This window comes from Acomys minous (genome assembly GCF_964271855.1).
Source record: "Acomys minous genome assembly, chromosome: 11".
NCBI classification, from domain to species: Eukaryota; Metazoa; Chordata; class Mammalia; order Rodentia; family Muridae; genus Acomys; species Acomys minous.
Window position 1 is genome coordinate 13886761 of NC_140492.1, and position 6356 is coordinate 13893116.

The 6356-nt window shown below is 33.7% G+C and overlaps 1 long non-coding RNA gene across 1 annotated transcript; it reads right to left on the minus strand.

Moving 5' to 3' along the window:
- Positions 1-268: 268 nt before the first annotated feature.
- Positions 269-6062, minus strand: LOC311608013. Its single transcript, XR_014782823.1, has 3 exons — positions 5969-6062; positions 4593-4662; positions 269-567 (listed from the first exon to the last, which is right to left on the minus strand). It is a non-coding gene; the product is annotated as an uncharacterized lncRNA (long non-coding RNA).
- Between the last annotated feature and the right edge of the window lie 294 nt (positions 6063-6356).

Sequence of the window (6356 nt, forward strand, 5' to 3'; positions counted from 1 at the left end):
GAAATAGTAAAAATTTATAAGTGGGCTTAAGTCTATGTATATTATAATGTTAGTTAATGTGGTCAATTATGGGTATCACTAGAGGCTGGAGCTGTGTCAACACCACCTCTGATTCCCCTGGTACTGGTGCTTTCACCTTAAGATGATGGTGTGTTTGAGACACAGGCATATGGAAGACGCAGTACTGAGCAGACATTATACGTGGCCTAATAAGATACACTTTGGAGAAAGGACCTAGGAGTGACCCATGTTATCTTTTCAAAAGAGATGATAAAAGGAGCAAACAAAACAAAGTTTATACTGAAGACTTAGGGTATAGTACAGTTCTATTTTTCTCAATGAGTCGTACTCTAGTCTGTCAATATTAGTGTTTCATTGTATTTTGTTTTTTTCCATCTTCTGGAAATATAGCCTAGAAGGAATGCATGAACATGAACATGGTGGAACATATATATTCTTTCTGAGGAATGAGGTAAGGAGGTTTGAAGATGTCACAGCAGTTAGCCCTTCGCTGCCTCCTGAGATTCTGTCTTCTTCTTATCCAGGAGACTCGAACTCATCTACATCCTAAAAGAAAAATCACAAATGGAAAAGCCCCATAATTATTCACGTCATGTATACACAGGGAATAACTTCATTTAAAAAATGTCAGAGAATTTTAGCTTTAAACACTTTCTAGATGATGGTAGTCACTTTGCATGTTAATAGATCTTGTGTTCAGTGCTACATAATGACCGTTCTATTATCAGAAATGATAACACACTGCTATTTTACTAGCTTCTAAATCACACCTTGTATGCCAAGCTAAGAAAGAAACTTTAAGTTTTAAAATTTGTGTCTAATATAAAATATAACTTGAGAACTCTTGACAATGTAGAATAGAACAGACAGTAGGTCAAGGATTCTCATGGAAAACACTCACAGGTTATAGGATTCCATTTCACTACATATCCTGTGAAGCTTTAGGCAATCTTCTTAGATATCATGTTGTCCGGTTAATTCAATTCCAAATACCCTGTCCAGCATTGACAACTCACAGAAAGTCATCAATAACATGAAAAATGTTTTAGAATATTTGGAAGGTGATTTTTATAAAATCAAATTTATTTTAATAATGTTAAGAGGGCATTATTATTTCACTAAGATACCAAAACAGGACTATTGGTGCAGAGAATTGGACTTCAAATTACCAAAGGTTAAGTAAATATTCTCTCAAGTAGTTATATAAAAGATTTCACCTGCATGTTGTATTTTATCCACAAGTGGATGCTGTCCCTACTTTGCCTTTAAGTGTGCGAAATAATATTGTTGCAATGCATCCTTACAAAGCCATAATTATATTTATTTATACTGTTTAACACTTTAATTGATTACTACAATGTATTTTGGTTGTTTTATCCATGATTCTTCTCCCTCACTTTGTTCTTTTCTTTGTGGCACTCTCAACAAGTTATCTTCTGATTTACTTGTCTTCTTTTAGTATCTGACTTGAAACTACACACACTAAGGGACACATATGTTGTTTTATACATGTATTTTTGTGTCATATTCAAATAAGAGCAAAATATTATATACTCAATGTTTTTTATTTATGGAAGAAACATTTGAAATCTTTTCTGTCATTTAAAAATATTCTAAAATACAAAAAAAGCTGCATTTCATAAAACAACTATACATCTCTTTTATAAACATAACAGCATTTGACAAGCCATGCCACATCATTTCTCTGGTCACCATCACCATTTGGATGGTATATGACCAAACAAAATCGTCAACATTTGGATATTCACTTTTCACTCTTACATAGAGGTAAGATAATGTGTTATTTAAATAAACAATTTTATATTTTTAAAGACATCGGTTTTATAGTTCTTTAATATATACCATTGCTCTGTCATTTTTCACGGATTCTTGACTAATGTAATTTCTTGTTCCTTTGAAGTTTTTAACGGACTCTCAAATTTCTTAGGAAAAATTGAATTCTAAGTACTTAACTTGAAGTATATAAAAATAAATTTAAAAAGTCTAGATACATAAAGGATCAATGTTATGATATGGAAACATTTAAATAAGTTTACATAAATCTTAGAATAGCCTAACTTTAAATGTTAAGTTCTTATTTGTTTTGTGAGATTTCTGTCTATCTATCATCTATATATACGTCTGTCTGTCTATCTGTGTATCTGTCTATCTATAGATTTCTCTCCATATGTATATGGAGAAAGAGAGACAGAAGGAGAAAGGGAGGGAGGGAAGGAGGGAGGGAGGGAGGGAGAGAGAGAGAGAGAGAGAGAGAGAGAGAGAGAGAGAGAGAGAGAGAGAGAGAGAAAGTATATGAATTTTTGGCTCAATGTCATAAAATTTTGTCATTGTACACTTCTTAGTTTTGATAGGTATGTTCACATGTAGAGAAAATTAGACTTTATGGCTTAATATTTTATTCCATTTTTGTCTTCTTATTCTCTAGTTTAACAAAGGTGTTTGTTGTTAAGACCCAATGGGATTCTCAAAGGTGAAGACTGAAGTCTGTGCATGCACAAATGGCAGAGCTGACAACTAAACTGCTTATTTTACACCTTGGATTATGTTGACCCAGAGTCATTATAGTCACTTGGCATCTGCTTTTGTGATGTCTCGTCCCTATTCATTGTATTGTTTGAATGGCTATTCAGATAATTAGTCATACCACAATGTTTTTTCACATGGCCCTTCCCAGCCAGGCCTTTTAACAATTAGTCTTTTGCAAGAGTTCAGAGATATTGTGCATTTGTGCCAAGATTATACACTCTCCAGATTCCTTGCTTCCCACCAAGGTTCTGAATTAGCTAAATGCATCGTCTTTATTTTCAAGTGCTGTGAACACACTGACAGAAGATGGCACTGTTTACACACTTTGAAAAACCAGCAAACAATCATTCTCCTTATAAAGGAAATAAAAAAGCAAATTTTTTTTCCTGTTAGGAAACCATGGTGTTATTAGAAAACTGGAAGTGAGAGTATATATGCAATGGTATACAATTTTTGAACTTTATAATACAAAGCATAAAATTTAAATTAGACAAAGGAAACTACCATGGGGACAATAATCTAGTAATACTGATCTTTGGGAAGAGCTCACATTAAACATTTCTTCAGGTCTGGTTACATGTAGTAGATGCCTGGATTCCACCCTGCTATTCCCAGAACAAGACTCTTGGGAACTTACTCAAGCCATCTTTGAGTCTAAATATCCTTATTTATAATACAGGCAATAATACTAGTATTGTATGATAGGAATGCTAATGACACATGACCATTCTTAGATAGAGCAAGCATGAAGTAAAGGCTCATGCAGCCTACATCCTAGTGCACTGCTACTCTTTAGTTGTATTGTTAATGACTCTGTCATCAACAAATAGCATGGGCTTAACTTGGAGAATTGCTACACATTTATTGGGTGGCTATAAAAATGACTTAATTGAATTAAGTGTTGGCTTACACTGTGAATTTAAGCAAGAAGCAGGAGAATGTATGAAAAATACTTCATTAGTTACTAATTTTGAACTTTGGAAAACTCAGCTTTTTCAGAGGAATTCATTTAGTCATTGCCATTGAAAATATAATCTCATACTCTTGCTCTGCTTAAAAGAACTCAATGAGAAAATAGGACATGGCAAAAGAGACCTCTCTCCCCTTGGTAATTTACTAAAATTTAACATAATGATAAGTAAGTTTTGTTTTATCTATAATGCTTAAGTATGACTATATTATGTTTATGCATACAGACAAAACATTATATTCAATATTGTAATAGTGAAATATGCAGTAGATTACTCTGAATCATTTAAAGTACTATGGTCGTCAGTACCTTATTTAATGTCCAAGTTTTCATTCCATTGACACCATAACATATAGGTAGTCACCACTGGGTAGAGGTAGGCACATATTTTTCCTCTATGATACACAACTATTATCTACTTTTATTCTTTTTTGAAATCACATGTAACTGCATGTCTAAAGTCTAGTGAATCGAATTTGTGTGGAAGTGATGTAGGCTATGTCCAGAATCTCCTGAGAGTGTTTATATAGCCTCAGAGATCTATTTTTTCTTCTAGATCTAAAGCAGACGTTGGAGAGGCTCTAATGTTTAGCAGAGTCACACAATAGAATCAGTTGGGGATTCAGAATCTTTACCTGAATGGATTCATCTGTTCTCAATAAACATTAGGCAGACAGAGAATATTTTCATAGTTCTAGCCAGTACTATTGCCTACACTAAATCTCCCATAATCAGAAAACAACAGCATTTTCACTTATTTTGTATCAGAAGATCATTCTCCAAAAACTTTCAGGTTAAACCAGAGACACAAACCAATAAATGATTTCTGAGTAGAGGGCTTGGACATTTATTTATTTATGTCCTCAGCATTTCTATTCAATGAATGTTTGCTTTTCATTAATCTCTGTTTTCTTAAATTGAAATGCCAGATAATAGCTGAGTATTAATTCAAATGAATGTTTTAATGGATCTGAACTTATTGTTTCTCATTATTATGTTTCTGCTTCATTTTCAATACATGTAATTAAAAAAAAATGGTTCCTAGAATACACACTTCATATTGTGGTGAGAGGTATGGTGATTAGTTTCTTCATCCTTTCTCCATTGTTCTTCTTTCCTGGAATCTAAGATGAAGCAATAAATGAACATCGGAAAGTCCTAAGATATAGCTGTACCTCCGACTTAGGAAAAAAAGACCCAGAAAAAAGACATGGTACTGAACAGATCATAATATTCAGTTCCTAATGGTGCAGAAAAATGAAGAGCTAGGTGGAGGTGGAGAGTATAAAGCTAATTTGTCTGTTTAATAAAACAAGTGAATAAGGTAAATAGGTGCTGAGAGATAACCAGTCCTTCAAAGAAGTGTGGTTATAATTTTTTTTTATTTCGGATCCTAACTCCCCCAAATAATTTTCTGATTAAAGCAACATGTCAGTCTTTATTTTAACCTCCAAAAGGCACATATTTGGCTGTGCTACCCCTACTTCCTCCTTGGCTTCATCAGCCTCAGTGGGGAATCATTTTCTGAGCATATCTACACCCAATTTTTGTCAGAAAATTTCTAAAGAATCCTTTCAATTTTAATCTTCTAAGGAGACACACGTCCTTTGAAAGCATTCAGTCACTGAGATTTGTTGTGCTGCTAGCGTATCTCAGAAAAGGTTCATACATATCTAGCATTCATAGAAAATTAAAAGCCTTTACAAGCAAAATTAAAATTGGAATTAGGCTCACTGACTGATGTAAACCTAGAACAGTATTCTGTGTCAGGGTAGCACTGTAAACGTTCAGCATTGCCTTGCATATTATGGATATAATGAACATTTTAATGCCAAGGAATCTGCTGCATATGTTTTCCTATTGAAATAACAATATATATTATCTCAAACAAATTTATTTATATCTACATCTCATTCACCAGGAGCTATTCCACTTTGAGAGTCTGACTTTCAAGATTTAGTAAAATGTGTGAAGGAAACATCATGAATTCTTTAGGAGAGAAGAAAGAAAATTTGCCACAAGAGAGAAATACAAATAATATTAACAGTTAATCAAAAGATTCCATTAGCTATAAATGCCTGTATATATTAAGATGCTTAAGGGGTTTGAAAAACTTTAGTACTGTATTAGATTTCCCACAAAAATGTAGGCTCAGTTAATATAGTCAAGTTTAAAGACATATTTTAGGTAACAAATATGCTAATATTTTTTTAATGTTTCATAAATATTACTAAAAGTATTCACTGAAATATGTTTTAAGTAAATATTGTTGCAGTAAAATATATCAGTTCGACCTACGAAGCCAATTACTCATACAAACTGAAACATACTTTAAAGCTGCAAGCACTAAGCCAGGCAGAATCTAAACTGATACAAATATACTCATAAATTAGCATAAACTACTCTAAACCACATAACATATATTCATACCAAGCACTTGCCACTATGATCCTCAGAGACTTTGCTTTCCTTCCCTGTCAACAGCCAACCTTTGCTCTTTCCTCTCAACTGTCAAACTTGGTTCTATCCCTCTCCAGGAAGTCCCGCCTTCCACTTCCTGTTCTTGGCCTAGCTTATTGGCTAAACAGCGCTTTATCGACAGTTGTGGCATCCACTCAAGATATTTTTCCACAAAATATACTGAAGAAAAATTCTCAGGACCATTGGAATAATCCCAGGGAGCACTGCAGTGAGATCCATGCAGTGATGGGGAGACATCGGTCATAACTTCATATAGAGCATGTGAAACTGGGAAAACTCCTGGTCATAACTTCATATAGAGCTTGTGAAACTGGGAATACTACTGATAATAACTTGA